Source organism: Eubalaena glacialis, chromosome 1, assembly GCF_028564815.1.
Source record: "Eubalaena glacialis isolate mEubGla1 chromosome 1, mEubGla1.1.hap2.+ XY, whole genome shotgun sequence".
NCBI lineage: Eukaryota > Metazoa > Chordata > Mammalia > Artiodactyla > Balaenidae > Eubalaena > Eubalaena glacialis.
The window spans coordinates 175,697,333-175,721,769 of record NC_083716.1 but is presented as its reverse complement, the minus strand read 5'-3'; the positions used below and the strand labels follow the sequence as shown (position 1 = coordinate 175,721,769).

At 40.4% G+C, this 24,437-nt stretch overlaps 1 pseudogene; it reads right to left on the bottom strand.

Annotated features, from left to right (window-relative positions):
• Window positions 1-10,808: 10,808 nt before the first annotated feature.
• LOC133091510 (coiled-coil domain-containing protein 117-like) lies at window positions 10,809-11,662 on the bottom strand (annotated as a pseudogene).
• Window positions 11,663-24,437: the final 12,775 nt, after the last annotated feature.

Genomic DNA, 24,437 nt, shown 5'->3' with positions numbered 1-24,437 from the left:
GTTATGTACATTACAAAATGTTTACTTACTTTTTTATTGATAAGCTTATTAAACCAAAGTTGTTCCTTTATGCCCTTCCTATCACTAATAATAGAAAAAGGCAACCAAAAGTAGAAAGAAAATATTAGTTTCCCCGATCTTTACTTTCATGAATATTTTCAGCATTTATTTTATATTTCAAGACAAGAGTCTGTAGGGTTATCCACTTATGATACTTTCATAATACCTAGTATCATTCTGTAAACATCCTAGGTACTTGATAAGTGTTTGCTGTTTTTAATTGTTTTAACCATAAATGCAGAATAATCATTATGAAACCTAGAGATCACTTATAGAATATATAGTAGTACTTTCTATGAAGAAAAAATGCATTTTATTAACAGATGTAATTTTACTACATGGCTGATGAGTTTCAGTTTTATTCTTGCCCTCTGGGCAAGAATGATAGCAACTGATTTAAAATCACAGCACCAAGAGTTCCTTTTGTACAAGAAAGCAAGCATTTTGGGGGCAAAAGATGAGTTTTTACAGAAGAAAGAATTTTGCCTTTGGGATCTTACTGGTTTTCTCACTATTTCAACCTTAAGTTAGCTAAATTGAGCCACTTCTGAAATCCTTCACACCAAATGCTCAACCTAAGTTTCTCTCTTGCCTCTCAGGGAAAATGTGGTGGAGTTCATTCTTCACAAAGGAGCCTGGACACATCCCACACTCTACATGTGAAGGGGCATCAGCCCAATCAGCACATAAATCATTTAGCAAGAAATAGCTGTCTTACTAAATTTTACCTCTTCATTAGGTTTTTTTCAGTTCAGACTTCCTTTATATTCGCAAAGCCATTTCTTTCTTTAAAAATGTCTTAAGACTCCTAGGGCATTTGATTGACCTGAGAGGCAGAAGAAGTGGCCTGCTCCAGAGCAAAAAGATCCATTTTCATTTCTTTGGAAATTTCTGAAGTTATAATCTCAGCATTGTCAAAGGGATGGTACATTTCCTCTCAAAAGATAATTGCAACTACAAAGGAATGGAGTGGAAGAAGGAATTGTTCTCATCTGAAATGCCATATTCATGATCTAGTAATGTGAATTTCACATACTGATACTGTTTTAATGGATTTACATGAAAATATTTTAAATCATAATTTTCATTTCAATTAAATATCAAGTGACATGTTATTATGCTAAGAACTGTAGAGAATAAAAATAAACCATTTTGGGGCTTCCCTGGTGGCACAGTGGTTAAGAATCCACCTGCCAGTGCAGAGGACATGGGTTCGAGCCCTGGTCCAGGAAGATCCCACGTGCTGCAGAGCAACTAAGCCTGTGCGCCACAACTACTGAGCCTGCGCTCTAGAGCCCGCGAGCCACAACTACTGAGCCCATGTGCCACAATGACAGAAGCACTCGCGCCACTGAGATTGGCTCAAGACGGCAGAGTAGAAGGATGTGCACTCACTCCCTCTTGCGAGAGCACTGGAATCACAACTAACTGCTGAACAATCATCGACAGGAAGACACTGGAACTCATCAAAAAAGATACCCCACATCGAAAGACAAAGGAGAAGCCACAATGAGACGGTAGGAGGGGCGCAATCACAATAAAATCAAATCCCATAACTGCTGGGTGGGTGACTCACAAACTGGAGAACACTTATACCACAGAAGTCAACCCACTGGAGTGAAGGTTCTGAGCCCCACGTCAGGCTTCCCAACCTGGGGGTCCAGCAACAGGAGGAGGAATTCCTAGAGAATCAGACTTTGAAGGCTACTGGGATTTGATTGCAGGACTTCGACAGGACTCGGGGAAACAGAGACTCCACTCTTGGAGGGCACACACAAAGTAGTGTGTGCATCGGGACCCGGGAGAAGGAGCAGTGACCCCACAGGAGACTGAACCAGACCTACCTGCTAGTGTTGGAGGGGCTCCTGCAGAGGCAGGGAGTGGCTGTGGCTCACCGAGGGGACAAGAACACTGTCAGCAAAAGTTCTGGGAAGTACTCCTTGGTGTGAGCCCTCCCAGAGTCCGCCATTAGCCCCATCAAAGGCCTGCAGGCTCCAGTGCTGGGTTGCCTCAGGCCAAACAACCAACAGGGAGGGAACCCAGCCCCACCCATCAGCAGTCAAGCGGATTAAAGTTTTACTGAGCTCTGTCCACCAGAACAACACCCAGCTCTACCCACCACCAGTCCCTCCCATCAGAAAACTTGCATAAGCCTCTTAGATAGCCTCTTCCACCAGAGGGCAGACAGCAGAAGCAAGAAGAACTACAATCCTGCAGCCTGTGGAACAAAAACCACATTCACAGATAGAGCAGATGAAAAGGCAGAGGGCTATGTACCAGATGAAGGAACAAGATAAAACCCCAGAAAAACAACTAAATGAAGTGGAGATAGGCAACCTTCCAGAAAAAGAATTCAGAATAATGATAGTGAACATGATCCAGGACCTCGGAAAAAGAATGGAGGCAAAGATTGAGAAGATGCAAGAAATGTTTAACAAAGACCTAGAAGAATTAAAGAACAAACACCTAGAAGAATTAAAGAACAAACAAACAGAGATGAACAATACAATAACTGAAATTAAAAATACACTAGAAGGAATCAACAGCAGAATAACTGAGGCAGAAGAACGGATAAGTGACTGGAAGACAGAATGATGGAATTCACTGCCGTGGAACAGAATAAAGAAAAAAGAATGAAAAGAAATGAATACAGCCTAAGAGACCTCTGGGACAACGTTAAACGCAACAACATTCGCATTATACGGGTCCCAGAAGGAGGAGAGAGAGAGAAAGGACCAGAGAAAATATTTGAACAGATTATAGTCGAAAACTTCCCTAACATGGGAAAGGAAATAGCCACCCAAGTACAGGAAGCGCAGAGAGTCCCAGGCAGGATAAACTCAAGGAGAAACACTCCGAGACACATAGTAATCAAATAGGCAAAAATTAAAGAAAAGGAAAAATTATTGAAAGCAACAAGGGAAAAATGACAAATAACATGCAAAGGAGCTCCCATAAGGTTAACAGCTGATTTCTCAGCAGAAACTCTACAAGCCAGAAGGGAGTGGCATGATATATTTAAAGTGATGAAAGGGAAGATCCTACAACCAAGATTACTCTACCCAGCAAGGATCTCATTCAGATTCGATGGAGAAATCAAAAGCTTTACAGACAAGCAAAAGCTAAGAGAATTCAGCACCACCAAACCAGCTCTACAACAAATGCTAAAGGAACTTCTCTAAGTGGGAAACACAAGAGAAGAAAAGGACCTACAAAAACAAACCCAAAACAATTAAGGAAATGGTAATATGAACATACATATTGATAATTACCTTAAACATGAATGGATTAAATGCTCCAACCAAAAGACACAGGCTCGCTGAATGGATACAAAACCAAAACCCATATATATATGCTGTCTACAAGAGACCCGCTTCAGACCTAGGGATACATACAGACTGAAAGTAAGAGGATGGAAAAAGAAATTCCATGCAAATGGAAATCAAAAGAAAGCTGGAGTAGCAATACTCATATCAGATAAAATAGACTTTAAAATAAAGAATGCTACAAGAGACAAGGAAGAACACTACATAATGATCAAGGGATCAATCCAAGAAGAAGATATAACAATTATAAATATATATGCACCCATCATAGGAGCACCTCAATACATAACGCAACTGCTCACAGCTCTAAAAGAGGACATCAACAGTAACACAATAATAGTGGGGGACTTTAACACCTCACTTACACCAATGGACAGATCATTCAAATAGAAAATTAATAAGGAAACACAAGCTTTAAATGACACAATAGACCGGTTAGATTTAATTGATATTTATAGGACATTCCATCCAAAAACAGCAGATTACACTTTCTTCTCAAGTGCACACGGAACATTCTCCAGGATAGATCACATCTTGGGTCACAAATCAAGCCTCAGTAAATTTAAGAATATTGAAATCATATCAAGCATCTTTTCTGACCACAACGCTTTGAGATTAGAAATGAATTACAGGGAAAAAAACGTAAAAAACACAAACACATGGAGGCTAAACAATACGTTACTAAATAACCAAGAGATCACTGAAGAAATCAAAGAAGAAATCAAAAAATACCTAGAGACAAATGACAATGAAAACACGACGACCCAAAACCTATGGGATGCAGCAAAAGCAGTTTTAAGAGGGAAGTTTATAGCTATACAAGCCTACCTAAAGAAACAAGAAAAATCTCAAGTAAACAATCTAACCTTACACCTAAAGAAACTAGAGAAAGAAGAACAAACAAAACCCAAAGTTAGCAGAAGGAAAGAAATCATAAAGATCAGAGCGGAAATAAATGAAATAGAAACAAAGAAAACAATAGCAAAGATCAATAAAACTAAAAGCGGTTCTTTGAGAAGATAAACAAAATTGATAAGCCATTAGCCAGACTCATCAAGAAAAAGAGGGAAAGGACTCAAATCAATGAAATCAGAAATGAAAAGGAGAAGTTACAACAGACACTGCAGAAATACAAAGCATCCTGAGACTACTACAAGCAACTCTATGCCAATAAAATGGACAACCTGGAAGAAATGGACAAATTCTTAGAAAGGTATAAACTTCCAAGATTGAACCAGGAAGAAACAGAAAATATGAACAGACCAATCACAAGTAATGAAATTGAAGCTGTGATTAAAAATCTTCCAACAAACAAAAGTCCAGGACCAGATGGCTCCACAGGTGAATTCTATCAAACATTTAGAGAAGAGCTAACACCCATCCTTCTCAAACTCTTCCAAAAAATTGCAGAGGAAGGAACACTCCCAAACTCATTCTATGAGGCCACCATCACCCTGAAACCAAAACCAGACAAAGATACTACAAAAAAAGAAAATTACAGACCAATATCACTAATGAATATAGATGCAAAAATCCTCAATAAAATACTAGCAAACAAAATCCAACAACACATTAAAAGGATCATACACCACGATCAAGTGGGATTTATCCCAGGGATGCAAGGATTCTTCAGTATACGCAAATCAATCAATGTGATACACCATATTAACAAATTGAAGAAGAAAAACCATATGATCATCTCAATACATGCAGAAAAAGCTTTTGACAAAATTCAACACCCATTTATGATAAAAACTCTCCAGAAAGTGGGCATAGAGGGAACCTACCTCAACATAATAAAGGCCATATATGACAAACCCACAGCAAACATCATCCTCAGCGGTGAAAAACTGAAAGTATTTCCTCTAAAATCAGGAACGAGACAAGGATGTCCACTCCCACCACTATTATTCAACATAGTTTTGGAAGTCCTAGTCATGGCAATCAGAGAAGAAAAGGAAATAAAAGTAATACAAATTGGAAAAGAAGAAGTAAAACTGTCACTGTTTGCAGATGACATGATACTATACATAGAGAATCCTAAAACTGCCACCAGAAAACTACTAGAGCTAATTAATGAATTTGGTAAAGTTGCAGGATACAAAATTAATGCACAGAAATCTCTTGCATTCCTATACACCAATGATGAAAAATCTGAAAGAGAAATTATGGAAACACTCCCATTTACCATTGCAACAAAAAGAATAAAATACGTAGGAATAAACCTACCTAGGGAGACAAAAGACCTGTATGCAGAAAACTATAAGACACTGATGAAAGAAATTAAAGATGATACCAACAGATGGAGAGATATACCATGTTCTTGGATTGGAAGAATCAATATTGTGAAAATGACTATACTACCCAAAGCAATCTACAGAGTCAATGCAATCCCTATCAAATTACCAATGGCATTTTTTTCGGAACTAGAACAAATCATCTTAAAATTTGAATGGAGACACAAAAGACCCCGAATAGCCAAAGCAGTCTTGAGGGAAAAAAACGGAGCTGGAGGAATCAGACTCCCTGACTTCAGACTGTACTACAAAGCTACAGTAATGAAGACAATATGGTACTGGCACCAAAACAGTAACATAGATCAATGGAACAAGATAGAAAGCCCAGAGATAAACCCACGCACCTATGGTCAACTAATCTATGACAAAGGAGGCAAAGATATACAATGGAGAAAAGACAGCCTCTTCAATAAGTGGTGCTGGGAAAACTGGACAGCTACATGTAAAAGAATGAAATTAGAATACTCCCTAACACCATACACAAAAATAAACTCAAAATGGATTAGAGACCTAAATGTAAGGCTGTACATTATAAAACTCTTAGAGGAAAACATAGGAAGAACACTCTTTGACATAAATCACAGCAAGATCTTTTTTGATCCACCTCCTAGAGTAATGGAAATAAACACAAAAATAAACAAATGGGACCTAGTGAAACTTGAAAGCTTTTGCACAGCAAAGGAAACCATAAACAAGACGAAAAGACAACCCTCAGAATGGCAGAAAATATTTGCAAACGAATCAACGGACAAAGGATTAATCTCCAAAATATATAAACAGCTCACTCAGCTCAATATTAAAGAAACAAACAACCCAATCCAAAAATGGGCAGAAGACCTAAATAGACATTTCTCCAAAGAAGACATACAGATGGCCAAGAAGCACATGAAAAGATGCTCAACATCACTAATTATTAGAGAAATGCAAATCAAAACTACAGTGAGGTATCACCTCACACCGTTAGAATGGGCATCATCAGAAAATCTACAAACAACAAATGCTGGAGAGGGTGTGGAGAAAAGGGAACCCTCTTGCACTGTTGGTGGGAATGTAAATTGATACAGCCACTATGGAGAACAATATGGAGGTTCCGTAAAAAACTAAAAATAGAATTACCATATGACCCAGCAATCCCACTACTGGGCATATACCCAGAGAAAACCGTAATTCAAAAAGACACATGCACCCCAATGTTCATTGCAGCACTATTTACAATAGCAAGGTCATGGAAGCAACCTAAATGCCCATCGACAGACGAATGGATAAAGAAGATGTGGTACATATATACAATGGAATATTACTCAGCCATAAAAAGGAATGAAACTGGGTCATTTGTAGAGACATGGATGGACCTAGAGACTGTCATACAGAGTGAAGTAAGTCAGAAAGAGAAAAACAAATATTGTATATTAACGCATATATGTGGAATCTAGAAAAATGGTACATATGAACCAAGAGAGACCCAGATGTAGAGAACAAATGTATGGGCACCAAGGTTGGAAGTGGGGGGTGGTAGTGAGATGAATTGGGAGATTGGGATTACACTAATATGTATAAAATAGATAACTAATTAATAAGAACCTGCTGTATAAATAATAAATTTAAAAAAAAAAGAAAATGGGCAGAAGACCTAAATAGAGATTTCTCCAAAGATGACATACAGATGGCCAAGAAGCACATGTACAGCTGCTCAACATCACTAATTAGAGAAATGCAAATCAAAACTACAATGAGGTATCGCCTCACACCAGTTAGAATAGCCATCATCAGAAAATCTACAAACAACAAATGTTGATAATTTTCCTTTCAAATCTGGACTTCCTCACTCCCTCAAAATTCCAAGTTGATTCAACTAACATGTATTGTGTACCTAGTATGTGCTAGACATTGAGGTGGGGAGGCATCAACAGACAAGAGGCAGCCTGTTTAGAACTTGGATATTTAACAGACATGAGGGACCATGAGATCTGACCCCATTCTTAAATACCTGTAGATTAAATGTCTTGGTTGAATGCATGTGTAGGAGTCAGAGACTTTTGAACCTGTGAAGGTGGGTGAATCAATTTCTTATCTTTATTTCCAGATGTTGATCTTCACTGCTTCGAAAAGACTTGAACCTCTGAAAAAGGAACCAGAAGGATGCTTGTGAAATAGCAGGGGTTTCGCTTGCCTTGGCTCGTTACAAATCTATGAAGTACTGGTTCACTGCCTTGGGTAACCATACAAGATCTCTTTCAAACACCTCTCCTTTCTGTTGCTTCTACTTCCCCTTAAACATCTGGTGGACGATGGAAAAAACACCTTGATTTATAGTATCACAAAACAACACCATAAGAATGGGTAAAATTAAATAAATACATACACAGAGAAAAGGTAAATGTTGTGAATCCACTGACTTGAAATGCATTCTTTTTTTTCCCAAAACACTTAAGAAATTTTATTGAAAACAATAAAATACAGAAACACCAGATTCTCATTTTAAAGTAAAACAGCATCTTCCATAACTTTCCTAGTACTCCACCATTCTTATTACTATTAAAAAAGAAAACCAAGTTCCAGATCCAAAATAATTAATGAACCTGCTGGTAAACATTTTTCTCATGGTTCTAGCTTCCACTCCACTTATTTTTAAAATTTTACATTTGCACCTTTTCAAGAATGAGTAGCAATTTTTATTTGATTAATATCTGTGAGAACTGGACTTAACTTTCTTCATATTAATTTAAAAAACAAAACAAAACCACACACACCCTCATCAAACTCAGAGAAAATACACATTTGTTCATTAACGCTCACCTACTTTAGGTAATTTTTTCTTTTCACATGTTAGCATAGTAAGCCACTGTTTGATCCATGAGGCAAAAGCTGTACAAAGTGACAAGACCTGTTAATTCCCTAGGGAAACCTTAAGGCAAAAGCAAAAGCCTTCCTCTACAAAAGAAAAACAAAGCAGAGGCGTGGGGACTGGGGAGACAGCTCAGGTGAATAAGCATCACAAGGATGAAGAAGACAATTTTTGTACAAACATATGCAAGATAAAGTTTAAAAAGGAGCATTGAGCATCCATGTTTCCTGCAGAAGTAATGATCATGTCAGATAAAAGGACTTGTGAAACAAGTTCTGCTTAGCTCTTAATTAACAGAATCTTGTTAGTTCTCTCCTACATATACCCGTGGTTTCAGAGTCTTGTTTCAGAGCTCTTCCTTCCTCCTGTTCACTGACCTGGATCCCAGGCCTGCCCAACAATCTCTATAGAAGACAGTGTTAGTGTGTTTGGGTCCTTCTTTGGAAAGCTGTCACCTCTCCTTCACCTGACCACTGGGATTAACTCCAAATTCCAGGCAGTCACTTCATGCTTTTGAGCCGTAGCAGAATAAACATTTTAGAGTGGAGATTTCTTTAAGGCTACAAACTTTACAAGTTGGTCCCATTAACAAGGACCTAGGGGCAGGAGTTTTTTAAACGGCATGAATCAAACACTTGCACATTTCAACAGAATACAGTTTACATTCATCTCTAAATCTGAGATTAAGAAACTATTAGCTGGTTTCCAACTGGTTTCAATACTGGTTTGAAGTTTGAATAATTTTACTGTGCAGACATTATTTTGTTTAAATATTAAACATCAAATCTTTTCCTGACTATCCAGACAGAAATAGAGAAAGCAGGAACAACAGGCAGGAGAAGAAACAGTCCAGTTAACAGACTTGTGACTTCTATGCCATCTGTAACAAGGGGAGGGACTTCGGCATGGGTTTCAAAATTGCCTGGGAGCTGCCGCCTAAAGTCACCTCTGCTTGGCGCAAACCATGTTTTCTACACAAGGAGTCTGATTCCTATAAAGGCAAAAGAAACCCAGAAAGCAAAACAGAAGGAACTGGGGTGGTCTCCCATTGTCTGATAAAAGGGCTAATATTACACTCATTTAATAAGTTATAGTGGATATTCTGTAGCACTAAAGGAACTGTCATTTTACTTTGTACTACCGAGTCCTTGCCACGCAGAAGAGCTCTTCCTGAGAAATAAAGAACTTCAATCCTGGTTACCCTCAGAGGACACCTTGAGCCTGGGTAAGGTCCTCAAGATGAAGATTTCCTGCTAGCAGGAAGGTATTCTCTACTAACTTTTAGGCTTACTGCACAATAGTTGAAACAACAGGCAAGTTGGCTATCTCAGTAAATCTCAATGTCACTTGGCCATATGTGCTCAGCTAATTATTCAGTCACTGTTTTCTAAATTAACATTAAACAACTCAACTTGCTTATATAGGCACAACTTTTTTTTTAACTACAGAACTTATATGCTGGGCTTAGCTGATACAGCACTGCCCCAGGATTACCTGAGGGATGCTTCTCCCAGAGCCCATTCGCACATGGTTTACCTCACAATCTTTAAAACTATCACTCAAAGTTAATTAAGCTGTAAACATTACTGAATAGCTGGGCTTATCGATTATGGAAGGGAAACCAAGGAGAAACAGAAGCACAAGGCAAAAAAGCCTCGAAGGAAAAACCTTTTCTTTGTATTTTTTGTTGCATTTTCAGAGGCAAAGAGGGGAGCCACAATGCTACTGGCTATTTAATCAATATAGCTACACTGAATTGACAGCTGATATACAGGTTTCAGAGCCTCTGTTAAATTCCCCAGCATAGGCTTAAGCTACTGCCTTCTTCCTCCTTCTCCCCAATGATATATAGTCACCACTGTAAACAGAGCTCACATCTACAGATGAAGCTGTGGCTCGACTGCCAGGGTACCCGTAGTAGGAGAGCATCCTACTTTCTTAATGCATCTTTTTCAACTCAAGTATCTGAATGATTTAGACAATGTGACAGATGACTTAAAAGTCATGCTTACACATATAGCTTCTATACTTGACTTTGCAGAATGTACTCCTTATTCCTTTAATAAGCCCCCTAGAAAACTGCTTTTCCCTTGAGACAAGTTTCCTTGGCAAAAAGTTGAATTCAAGAAACGGCTACCCAAAATGAGAGTCCCATCCCAAATCACAGGTGGAGATATTACACCCATTTCAAAACTTTCAAGTCCCTATACTGTACAAGCAGGCTCAGGACTGAACACATAAGCCTTCTAAATTTGACAACTTTAGCGTAGAAACTGGCTTCTAGAGTTCCATCTCTTCTTCTGTGCAAGCAGCTGTCTCCAAACTATTGTAAACAGGCAACCCTGTCTGCGAGGTTCTAAGAACAGTTCAGTTCTTTGAGGGAAGGCAGTGCCAACAGCTGCATGCTTAGTTTGGCTCTCTCCTGTGTAGTTCTTAGCATTAGATGACGGCTTTGGCTTATCAGAAAGGAGTTCAGGGAGAGGCTTCCAGAGCACAAGCTCCCTGAAGGACGGCTCACGGACTCAATCATTTTCTTTGTAAAGACTTCATCAAATTCCCTCTTCAAACCTGTTTTCATGGTATCAGGAAGGACAAGGCTGGGAAGACAGTTAATATTTCTGTCAGCTTCAACTTCATCTTCATCAGTTATTCTGTCCTCAATTTCCTGAAGCCTCCTTCGGGCAACTTCACACTGTGGTTCTCCTGGGGTCTGATTCATCTCTTCACAAATAACAACTAACATGCCAGGTGCAGAAAGGCCACTAGTGCACGGATTTACTCCATGACCCTCTATATCCTGATGTGCACAAAGAATCCAGTCATTAGGACCAGCACAGAGCTCTGCTTCAGTTAGCCTTTTCCTTCTTACTGGACAATCCTCCTCCTCCTCTCGCTTGTGTTTCTTTCTACGGTGAACTGAAACACATCGGCGCGCCGCGCTCCCGCCCGGGCTGCTTGGGGCCCCGACTGTGGGGCCAGCCCGGCCCCAGCGGGAAGGCCCGGCCTAGGAAAGCCGGCGGCGGCTGCAGGAAGTCCGAGCCGCCGCCCAGGGGGTAGGCCGCTGAAGAGGCAGCGGAGCGCCGCCGTAGCCGGGGAGACGAGGAGGCTGCGCCCGCGGCCCCCCTGAAATGCATTCTTCCTAGCAACACACCTTCAACCTGTCATTGTATTTCTAAGTTTGATAAATGTGCTCCTTTTTAAATTTACATATGCTGCTTCCCCAAGGCACGAGGACCTGATAATGACAGTAGCAACAATGTTTTGAGGGAAATGGTGCTTTGTATCAATCCAGAACCATCGTTTGAAAATCTATCTTTTGCTGCAGAAGAAAAAACTGCTACTGAACTTTTAACTGGAACTTTTTTTTTTATTACAGAGAGGGTGCTGAAAACAGGCTAAACGATCACTAGATGACTCCTGTTTTACTATTTTACGTTATTTTCTATTACTTTTTCATTTGGAAACGTTATCTAGAGCCTTGGAACAATGTTGCTGAGAAATGCACCACCAACCCGAGGCTGTTCTCAGAGAACTCAAGGTCAAATAGGCACACATAATATTGAATTATAAAGCACCCTGCTGCACTCCAGGTTCAAATATGTGCACCCTAAGTCCTGTCTCCAGTGCATGGAATGAACTCTTTAGACAGCGTTTATACAGTTAAAGACACTGTATCATGCATGCCAAAGACAATGGTGACATCTTTGTCCCCTTTTTTTTTCCTTTTGTAGAATGTTAAATGATCATCATATGGAATTTATTAAGCATCCCAATTTACAGATGATAAGAAATAAGAGTTATACTTATTAGGTAGCTTAAGAAACTACTGGAGAAGCCAAAGGCACAAGTGTCAACTGCTATTCTTTAGATCGGCTTACTTATAATAGGCTTAATACATTTATAAGGTAAAATTAATCTGTTAGTAGAAGATAATTTCCAAATGTCTGAAAAGGAAGATGACAAGAACTGAATAAAAATTCAGCATTTCATTTTAATCTCAGAAAAAAAAGGGTGACTGTGGTGGTGTGGGCCTGATTTTTAGCAGGAGCTTCTTGTCCTGTTAATGCACAGCAATGTCCTGATTACCTCGTTGTTCATCATGTTGCAGGTAGCAGGTTGGCCTGATGATTGCAGAGGACAAGTGCTGCTGTGATAGCCAGCTTCCTGCATTCATCACAATTCTCGTTCCTATACCCACGGTCCGTATCCTCTCAGTGACTCACAAAAGTTCCACTGTCATCATAATGCCAGGCATGTTAATATTATAAATTGTGACCTCTAGTCCAAAAATAGTTATCTTCATTTATTATGAAAAGGGATCTTTTACTTTCATCAGAAGCTTAAACAAGTATAAGTCTTCCCCACTCTGGTCTAAGACTATCACATAGCAAAAACAAATCTTTGTGGCTATTACTTTTGTGTTTAATTTTTCACGTGACATAAACTAAGTATGGCTGTATCCTTCAATGAACTCTCAAGTCCTTCTCTAATGACCTTCTTGGCTATTAATTAGACTTTCAAACTAGTACTTGGGTTCAGACTCCAGTGATGAGAGAAAAAGTTGAGCTAGATAAATCCAAGAGCACAGTCACGTATTTTTCATACTGTGCTTTCCCAGGAGCGGTTCAACTTAAGTAAACAAACCCTCAAAATGGTGCCTCAGCTGTAATAACACCCTAATAGCCCTAGATGGACAGAAAATCAATGCAAATCTCTAGACATTTTGAGCTCTCCCATTATAACAGGATATGCATTTTGCAGGATAACAGAGTAGCTTATTACAGACGGGGCTGCCATTGTCCTGAGTATGCTGGCATGCCTCAGTTTCCCCCCACGTGGTTGCTTCTCGCTTTCTGTCAGGTTGGAGAGAAAAGCCAGCAGCTCAGGATAGCACAGTGGAAAAAAACCACCACTGTGCTCCTGGGGCTCAGCCTTGACCCTGCCAATTACTGGCTTGCTCCAAACAACCAGCTCTCAGCAGGGGCTTCTTTGACCTCCATTTTCTCCTTTTTTCCTTTCCATGATACTTTACGGATACTTCCATTTTCACATTTCACATTGCATTAGAAAAACAGATGGCTATCTTTCAGTAAGATTTCCCTGTGTGCCAAGCTAAGTGATTTACGTACAAATTTATGTATTATAACCTCAGGCAAGTAAGTAATACTATCCTCATATTCCAGTTTTACACAAAGCACTAGGCTGTGTGCTGGGCGTTCTTCCCTCCCTGTATATTCCCAGTACAAGGCTGTACTTTATAAATAAGGAAACTGAGGAAACTGAAACCCAGGGAAGTTAAGGTCACTCAGCTAGTAAATAGACGACCTATGATTTGAACTGATACCCGAAGCCCACACTCTTAGCCATGGTTATCTCCTGCTGCTCTTAGTGGCTTACATATCTGTCTTTTGCTACTAGTCTGCTGGCACCTTGAGGATAGGGACAACATTTTAGTCAATCGTTCTCTCCTTTGTGTCTTGCACAATGTTGGAATTTAGCAATTATATTCAGGCTTGCGCTCATCTTTTCAAAAAAGCTATTATTTGCTCTGCCTAAAGCAAAGGCCCAGCCCCCAGAGCCAGTCGGCCATTCAGGAAACATTTTTGGAGGGCTTCTTTTCTGGAGGAAAGGTGCTGCAAGGCTGAGAACCCACCACACCTAACGCTTCTCTCTGTACAGAGTACCCACAAGTGCACTGGGCCCAGGTGGACATGTTTGTCTCAGGTAACACAGTTCTCCTGGGCCGCAGCTGCCTAGGTCAGAGATCTGGGCCGGGGCATCTTTAGACCGGCCTGTGGCGTCTGAGATAAGTTGCTGTGAGAGCTGCGTAATAATGAAATGAATCCAATCCTCTCCCAAAGAGGTTAGATGTGAGACACACAAAGAAGGCACTAATACCAAGAGACACACAGAAAGAAATCCACTATACAGAGGTCAGGAGATGACAGAAGTCCTGACGGAGCTGGAGTCTGGGGAGAGGGCAGAGCAGTGTTGGAACAGAGGCAGCAAAGGCAACCAGGGGACTGGAGTCACGGCTTGGCTCACCAGAGCTGCTGGTGTGTCCCCAACAATGAGCCTGCTCTCCAGGGCGCACTAGGCTGCAGGCTGCTGAGCCCACCTCCCCAGCTTCCTTCCTTCCTTTGTATCCCTGTCATTGAGATCATCTCAGAATGTCTCAGAGCCAGCTGCTGGGGCAGGGAGGGGTGGGGCCCAGGCTAAAAATAAATGATGAAAACACACGATCCCAATCTTTAAGGAGCTATGATCTAATGAGGCAGATAGAGATGTTCACAGGTGATTATAATCCAAGACTAGATATGCTTGGATGGACTGGACTATACATCAAAGCGCTCTCTAAAAGGGGCTCCTGGGACATCGCTACACGCTCTCATTACAGGCCTATTTGACAGAGCTGGGAATGGAGGGAAAGAAGAGGAAGGGAAAGGGTGGCAACTGGGAAGACGAAGAAAGCAAAAACCCATTATAATTCTGTTCCTATTTGAATTTATATACTTCAGTAATTTCCTGCAGTGCTGAAAGAGAGCCTAACCTTTTTATTAATATTATCTTTAATAAAAACTCTTAGTATATTCTGAGTGAGTTTGGTGTTCATTAGCGTGAGGGACAAATAGCAGATGAGTTACAGCACTGCATCATGAAGCGGGAACCTGCCATGACTTCTTCAAGCCTGAGCTGGGGCATTTGCTCCTCCCCTTCATTTGAGGGGACTGAAATCACGGTCTGAATTACAAGCTGGCTTTATAACGTGCACCCTGGATATCCCGGTGCTGGACCTGCCCCACAGTTACAAAGTGAACAGGGAATCAAATCAAGTCAACCACAGGTTGACCTTTGTATGTTCAAGGCCTAGGTAAGCAAGGGGACCCCTCTCTTTTTTTTCAGATTGCGATCAGTCCAGTCCTAAGATTACGATGGAGAAGGCCACATCCTTCCCGAAACTTAACTGGTCATTCTTTTCTAGCCTGTGACCTAGCTACCTATACAGTCAGAAATTTGAGGTCGCTGAAGGGCAGCTCTGAGAAATAGTGGATCTTGCTGCTCTAGTCTCCTGAGGTCATGGGGGTTGCAAAGTTGGCCTATGTTGTCTGGATGGGTACACTAGGATGCTATTACACACAGCCCATTATTACACTGAACTGAATGGCCACGAAAGCAAATATGTCCCTCAAACTAATAATGGCTCACATTTTGTGAATGCTTATGGAGTGTCAGGCCCCTTGAAGCCATGTCTTCTTCTTTACCACTTCCTCTGAGGTAGCGGACAACAATAACTATTATTAGTCTGACACTGCAGATGAGGAGAGGGATACTTAAGAAAATAAGTAACTTGACCCAAACAACATGGCCGGTTAGTGGTGAAGACATGGGATTTGAACCCACTCTTTTGGACTTAAGAAGTCCCTCTATTTATTGCCCCAATACACTGCTTCCCAAACATCTGAAGGAAGGATTATACTCTCTTACAAAGAGAATGGAGTGAAAACAATGAGTGTCCAGCTTCTGCAATAATGCCAGTAAATTGGTCAGTCCTTCTGGCTGATTTCTACTCAAGCACCAAGATTTTCTTGGATATCTACATGGTTTCTTTCTCTTTCCACCTCTGGAATTCTCTTGTAGTGATTTTTTTTTTTTCTTTCCATCTTTGCAGAGGTTCTCTGATGGAAACACATCAGCAGAGAGCAGTGATATGAAATAATTTCTTCCGCTGCCCAAGATTAGCTATTCACTAGTTTAGTCCACAAGTAAAGCAATGCATATTTCAAATGCCATCCCCTGAGTAGCCAGAGTCTGCTGCAGCTTTAGCCTGCTGAGCCAAAATTAATTAGAGATGAATATCATAATAGAACAGTATTGATCGTAGCATATCACTAAGAAGTGTTGGTCTGTGTTAATTAACATGATTCACCATCAACACTCAGTATCTATATACAATCAACACAGGTATTTGTCTACATAGACCAATATATTTTTTAGTGGTGGCAGAACTCACCTCAGAAATGATCCATAGATTCAAATGCTTGCCCCTTTTGCCTCTACCCAAACCCTGCTCACCACACACACACAGTGGGGTGGCCTAATTGCCTCCATATTGGCTATTTCAAAACACATTGTATAGCATTTGGAACATATGAATATTTGGAAGCCAAGAAATAGAAAATGTTGGCATAAATGAAGCAGCATCCTGGGGAACAGACTAGAAAAGGATTCCTAGGCAAGTTCAACCTGCCTATAATCTCCCTTTCTCCAAAAGAATCTGAGTATTTCTCTTTTATTTTCATGCAAGCTAATATGTTACACTGCCTGCCATTTCAACAATTAGAAATTCAATAAAAAATACACAGCCTCTTTTAAAAGACAAATATCTCCTCGAAAGTGAGGGGGCTATCAGTCAATCAAATTTGTCCAAATTTCTTTTTATCCCATTTATTTCAGACAAACTGCAATTAAGAATGTGAGTTTTGCCTGAGTGTTGGGGAGGGAGGCAGTACGTTTTGTAGCCCAGGCTCATCCTTGACTCCAGGAAAGAGAAAAAATTCTTCCTCTCCCACTCCTCTTCCAGAGGGCTTCATGGGGACATCCAACTTCTACAACTCAACTGGGTGATTTTATCCATTCCCTACTTTAGCTATGTTTTGGATTAAAGAGGCTTCCGTGGACTGGCTTGAGTAGTTAACCACTGTGTGAAACATGGTTTCCAGAGGAAACCACGCTCTGAATACTGAACATCTAATAAACCAATCTTTGGCACAGAACTGTTTGAAACTGGGGACTGTGTGTGCATGGCTTCAGGCTGTCTCTTCCCCCTCCACCCCACAATATACTGATCAGACACTGACTGTTCAAGCATGGAAATGCATGTCAAAACAGACGGCTGGAATGCATAGCATGGCTCTGTACACAAAGCTGAAACATCTGGATGAACTGTAGACTAACTATGCTATCCAGATGTTTTAAAATAATTAGTAGGGCCGGCAGTACTTTTCCAACATTGACATTTTTACCTTTTTTTTTTTTTTTTGTATTGAGTAGCCCTAGTCTTTGTAACTGCAATGTTCCTTACTAAAACCCGCCTTTGTTCCAGAGAGGCAGGGCTTACTGAACTCAGTGGGTGCATTAGGCACCGTGCGGGGATTAATTCTGGGTTCTCTTGTAAGATGCAGACTTGGTGTGGATCAGGAAAAGGGGAGCAAGGTGAGTGGCCCGTCTATAAAAATTCCTTTTAATCTTTTTCCTCCCTTTTGGCACTCTACTCTGAACCAGAGGCTTGATCTCAGCTCGATTTCAGCTATCTTAAGCCTCTTAACTTTCTGTCCTCTTTCTTACGGGTGTCCTGTGAAACCTGATTCAAAAGCAGGATGTACTCTATTGCAGTTTTTCTCAAAATACGATCAAGGGCCACAAGCAGAGAAACTCGCTGGCTGTTTAGTGTGAATGCTGATTCCTAGGTCCTACTTGATCTTCTGACTCAAAGTCTCTGGAGGATATGTCCTGGGAATCTGTCTTTTAAATAAACTCTCCAGGTATGTCTAGTGCAAGCTTAAGAGAACTACTGCATTATATAATGCCTTATTCTGATTGTTTCGACTCATGAAACTTTCACTTCAATTTTAGTAACCTATAGAATCTAGAAATCAAAGTAATGTAAGAACAGTTATAAATCAAAATATCAGGGTGCTTCTAAAAATGGAATGCAAGCAAGTTAGGAACTTGATAATTCATCATAAATACTTGTTCTAGAATCTATTCTGAAGTGTGTTGGGCATTTTTCTCTCTGAAATCTGATTTCCATGTAAGATCAATAAGGGAATATTTATATTGTTGATATGGTGACCATTTATTATTTGATTTTTACAAAATCCTTGCCTCTAAGCAACTGACATTCAAAACAAATCATTCCTTCATTAGCCATAATAATACTTTATTGCCTCTGTTCTGAAGTATTCATTTTATTTCCATTATCCCTATTGTATAAAACAGGCACAAATCTAGCAGAGCCCAGTTTATCACAGGCAAATTGAACGGAGAGGCTAAGTAAATGCCATCTGCTAGATTTCCCCCTCAGATTAGCAACCAGAAGAGTTCATCTTCTCTAAGAGCCCCCGGTTGGTCTGTGGGAAGCAGTTTGAGTGAAGAAGGTCTGCAATATGGAGCTACAACTCTTCCAAAATCATTGCTAAGCTAATTTATTACAATTGAACCAATTACCAAGTGAGTTGTTTGGCATCAAGGCAAACCACTTGGTGAGTAAGGAACTTTTCCACATTTTCCTGGGAAGGGCAGAGGGAGACCGTGGGGACAGACTGCATTTCAGAACCTCCTCAGGAGAGCTGGCTCTGTAGAGACACAGGCGCTCCTGGAAATGAAAAAAGCTTCACGAGACCATTTTTGGTGTCCGAACTCAACTCTCTGCATGGAAAATGGGAGGTTACGTGAGTGGCTTACGGACAGCAGATTGTGTGGCTGGGTTTCCCCTGCTGGCAGTGACTCTCTTAGCCTCACATGGCTTTAGACCAACAGCTGGAGCACAATGAAGGACTTGGGGCTCATCAGATGTTTCTGCAGAGGGACATGGCTCTGGGTATCCCTCAAGGCTGGACAAGTGTGAGCGGCCTTTGCTATCACAAATAGTTTTCCTATTTTTTTTTTTTCCTTTGCTATCACAAAATAGTTTTCCTATTTTTTTTCCCTTACTTAAAATGAGTGCTACTCTGTCTTTTCTATGAGAATGTAAATTTCATAAAGAGCTGGCCATATCGTGGGTACTCAATAAATGAATCAACTTCAAGATAAAATAAAATAATATTAAATTGAATTTTTAAAAATAGTGTTACTCACATTCCTAAGTTTCAAACTCAAGTATCTAGTTGCATTTGGGTTCTCAGGTTCCATGAAATGGCCCCTCTACCTAATGCTCTGCATGCAGTAGGACCTCCACTGATGCCGGTGGGCTGCCTGGCATAAGGTTCTTTTCCAGAATCAGCCTTGGAGCCACCGGTGGGTAGATTTTCTAACATGGCTCCAATCCAGCCCCCACTTTTCACATGTAGATTTATCCCGGGAATCAACGGTGCAGAGTATAGTCACTGCTGCTTGCATTTAGCTATCTCATCTCTCCTGGCTCACTTAGGAAGCATCTCACTTCTGTTTATCTCAAATTCAGCTTCTCTACTTCTGTTAGTCACAGCAATTCCCCAAACGTGGTTGGCAAAGAGCTGTGGGACTGAGGTATCAGGCCTGTTGTTTCCAACTCTTGTGAGGTTCTGAGATGAGGTTTGTTTGATTTTCTTTTTAGAGCTTTGTTCACCTCGGAGATGTTAATTTCTCAGAACTGGAATGCACTTTTCCTCTCAGGCAAATCTTATCTAGAGAGAAGCCACTAATTGCGAAATTAAACGGTGGTTATTATTTTCCACTGATGGCAAAGCCCGCACTTTATTAAAGAACAAATAGAATATTGCTTTATGGGAAATTTAGAATAAACCTACCCAAATGGTATACACGGGTCTCCTCATGGCTATAAAAGCAATGTGCTTTATATATTTACTTTACGTTTATACAATTAACATCAGGCATTCTTCTTTACTTTCATTTGTAAGTACATTAGTACATTGACATTTTTGTCATAAAAAGTAGAAATGTTTTATGAGTGTTTAAATATACACATAAAGGTTAAAAGCATTGTTCTCTGTATTTAAAAAAATGCCTACAATACAATAATTACTCATCTTGAAATGTCTACTGAACATAATACCTATTATGCTGTTCTTTGTTTCCGCTTTTCATCTTGAAAATGCTTCCATATTCAAGTTAAATTCTCACTGCATCTTTAAAAGTCTTTTTACAATGTAAAAGTTATTTATGCATCACAAAAAAGGGGTTAGACAATATGACTTTCAGTAGCTCAGACTCTCATGAAACAATGCAGTGTTAGGCATAGTGTCTGATTTTCCCACAGAGGTATAAATCAAAGTTTATAAAGAAAGAGTTCAGTTCTGGCCCTTGTAGCTTTTGTCCTATGTGAGCACAATACATACAACCCTAATACTGTCAGCTGCTGCCTAGTTCCTGGGTCTTGATCATCCCCTTTCCCAGCCTTTGCTGTAGTATCTGCAGACATCTACCCAACCTGTGGGTCAGAAACTCAGTCACACATTCCAGCGGTGCCTTAATTAAATCTTGTGATATTCCGGGAATTAGGTGTCCGAGAAAAACTTGGGTGTCTAAGTTGGCTGCTGAAAACACAAGTTTCCACTTTCTGAACATCTCATCGACCACTCCTTGCTTCCTCCCATGTCTTCACCTCTATCAGCTCCCCCAACACAGATACCTTCTACCAGTCCAACGTGGTGCCTACCAAGTAGTCTACTCTCCCTACTGGGATTGACTCTCTTCTCTGAATTGTCTGCTAGGCTAAGGCCCCATTATCTTGATAACTCCTGCTTCCTTAAGGCCTTGGATGGATTCTGAATTGGAATGATCATACTGGCAAGAATAGTCCCTGGTCCAAGCTTCTCACATGACCAGACTCCCTCCTCTACTCCCACATCTATGCATTCCACCCCACATTATTAATAACCAGGAAAACATGCTGGGTGGGAATAACTGCTTCTTCGGCCCAGGTCTCATCTGGTCCTTTTCTGCCCTTTACTCAAGCACTTGCTGCCTTGGGTCTTGCAAACCTAGAGCAAGGGTTTGCTGGTGTTAGGACACATTCTAAATAACTCATCAGTGTCTAAAGGAACCCCAACACTTTCTCTACATGAACATGTAAAGAAAACTATGTGATCGCTATTTTTTAGTAATGTGCCAAAATACGATCCTAGAGGGCTGATATCTTATAGCAGGGATTAGCAAACTATGGTGCACAGACCAAAACCATGCTGCTCCCTGTTGTTTTAAATAAAGTTATATTTGAACACAACCATGATCATTGCTCATTCATTTATGTGTTGTTTATGTCTGTGTTCACGCTACATTGGCAGACTTGAGTAGTTGCGACGGAGACTGCATAGCTCACAAAGCCAAAAATAATTACTATCTGACCCTTTATAGAAAAAGTTTACCAAACTCCACCTTATACTCATCCATTACTTCATCTCTCTGTTTGGATCCTAAATAGACTCCTACCTGAGGGGCTAGAACCCAGGTACCCAGATACCTACTTTGTTGAATTCTAAGTTATTTTCACCCAAAGGGGCAAAACCTATTTCAAATTAGTGACATCTGACTAAAGATATTAGCATATGTGGGGGGAAAACCTGCAAAGCTCAACTCAAAGACTTCTAGAGGAAATTACTTTAAAAAATGCAGCCTAGAGTGAGGCAAACTTGAGATACATTATGAACAATTATTGTAGTCCAATGGGAATTCAGAAATAGCAATCCCACTCCTTCGTCGGTGTTCTGTTTGCAGTTCATTTACTCTGGTCACTCCCTACTGCTAGACAAATTCAGCCTCACTGGATTGGAGAGGGAATTAGCATTGATTTTCTCCCATTAAATATTACATAGGCATGCTTATAAATGGTTACATCACCAAGGCTTGCAAATAGAGAAGATAAAAAAAATTTTTTTCTTAACTTCATTTGCTAAACTGAACCTGATAGAAAGAAAGCAAAATTTCTCATGTAAATCAAATGACTGGATATGCTGACATTTTGTTTCACAAAGCAGTCTTTCTACAAGGTTACACACATAACTACTAACATTTAAAATGGCAGAAGGAAGGGGTTTTACACCCTATTGTGTCAAGTTTTATTTTTTCCGCTGTACTGATTACAATAAAGGAGTCATCACTGTCAATAGGCAGAGCCTGCTACATTGCTTTTATCAAACGCCAGGAGGTGTAAATACAAACTGTAAAGGAGAAGAGAAAGATCATAACTCACTGTCTGTCAGTGAAGCTATTAAACATAATCAAAGACTCAGAGTGAACTCACAGTGCCTTTCAACACATTGCTAAAGAATCCTTTTCACTGTAAAACTAGCATAAAATGTCACAATTCTGACACTGCTGTTGGAGAAACTTGGTTTAAGGCATTTAAAACAACTTCAAGACTTCAAATGAAGAGGAGTTACTCACCATAGAATAAGTCACACTGCATTTAGCCTGGACACAAGGCTCCTCAAATTGTAATCAATAACTGATTAAAAGTTGATCTTTCAGGGCATTAAAATCCAAAATTTTAGGATACTTGTTGGTGATTAAAATATGTCGCCGTCGAATGAATGCAGCCTCATATACGTCAACAACAAAATCATTGTTTGTTGTCTCTTATGAAGTACAAGGACAATGATTTATTCTCAGGAAGTCAGTTGGACCATGAGGTAAGGTACATGGTTCTATATTGAGAAGTGAAAATCCTGCCCATGGTGTAGGATTCCGGCATCTTGAGTGAAAGGAACAGATGGGCAGGACAGTGGGACATGTAGGTCCAAGAGAACAAATATGACAGTCCCAAAGTTTCCTGAGTGTTACCTGAGTAGAGCCTACCTATTTTCTGCTCATCAGTCTTTTATTCTTTAAAAAAATTTTTTTTTTTTGGCTGCACCTCATGGCATGTGGGATCTTAGCTCCCCGACCAGGGGTAGAACCCAGGCTCCCTGAAGTGGAAGCGCAAAGTCTTAACCATTGGACTGCCAGGGAAGTCCCTCATCAGTCCTTTAAAGGCATGTGTCTTCAAGGTCAATGTTACAGTACATCCGTCTATGAGAAGGTTGTGATCAAAGGACTTTTATGATTAATCATGTGAGTTCTGTGGGAAGCTTAATCATGACTATTTACCTGTCGAAGCTAGACTTCTAAGACCAGCCCTTGGCCAGCCTCACAAAAATACATGCAACTTAGCTCTGTCTGGCTTGTTGGTGGTTTACACGTGCCCTTTGGACTCTAGGTTCTGAAGCATCACCTACGTTCACTTGCCTCTCCATGCACACTTAGCATGGAACCTAGAACACAGCTGTTGCTTACTAAATGCATGAGGCATAAATGACAGCAAGAATGATTCTCATCATTTATTATTAAGCAGTGTGAGAACACAAAGATAGAGATGCTGTCCAAGGAAGACTGGCTTTGGCTGGCAATATCCACTCAGCCCCTGGCCCAATGAGTTTGACCTCAGGCCTTTTTACTATATATTCCACAAAAGTAAGCCACAAATACTGCCACTTATTGTGCGGTCCAGTGTGACTAACTTATAGAATTCTGGCCGCACACCCTGACTTCAATACCTGCCTCTGGCTCCTTCAAATTTGTGGTCGGTTAAGTTTCTCCTTCTGAAATTCTGGATCATAGTTGTCCAACTTCCACATAGCTGTCTACTTTTAACCTTCCTTTAGCTGTGGTGCCTTCTGCTATCTCAACTTAAGAAGTCCCCACTCTAACCTCTAACACTTTGGCATTTCTCAACCCCTCACGCTACTCTACTATGACAAGGAGGGATTCTGACCCGGAAGGAATAATCTAAGAAAAAGCTTCAGGGAGATATTTTAATTTTTGTTTCCTTCCTTGAAGCCTTATGGATCTTTGAGAATTTCTAGCAAAGGTGGGAGCAGAAGCTCTTTTCATCAATGATGAATTCCCAGGATTTTAACCCTCATCTCAATGGATAACTGGTGGCTTGCCTTAGGTGATCTGCATGAAAGTAACTCTCACCCCCCCAACTGCCAATCTTTATAGCAAAGGCTGAATAGGTTATTTATAACCAAAGCGTTAAGTATTATTTAACACCCTCTGTATACCACATTGGGCTTCCTCTGTTCTTCCCAAGGAGCTCACATCATAGTCTACCTTGTACTATATTTATTGCTTAATTTTCTTTTTTGTAATGCTTTGGTAGCTACTTGGGGACAGCTCTTTTTTCTTATTCATTGTATTCCCCAGAACATT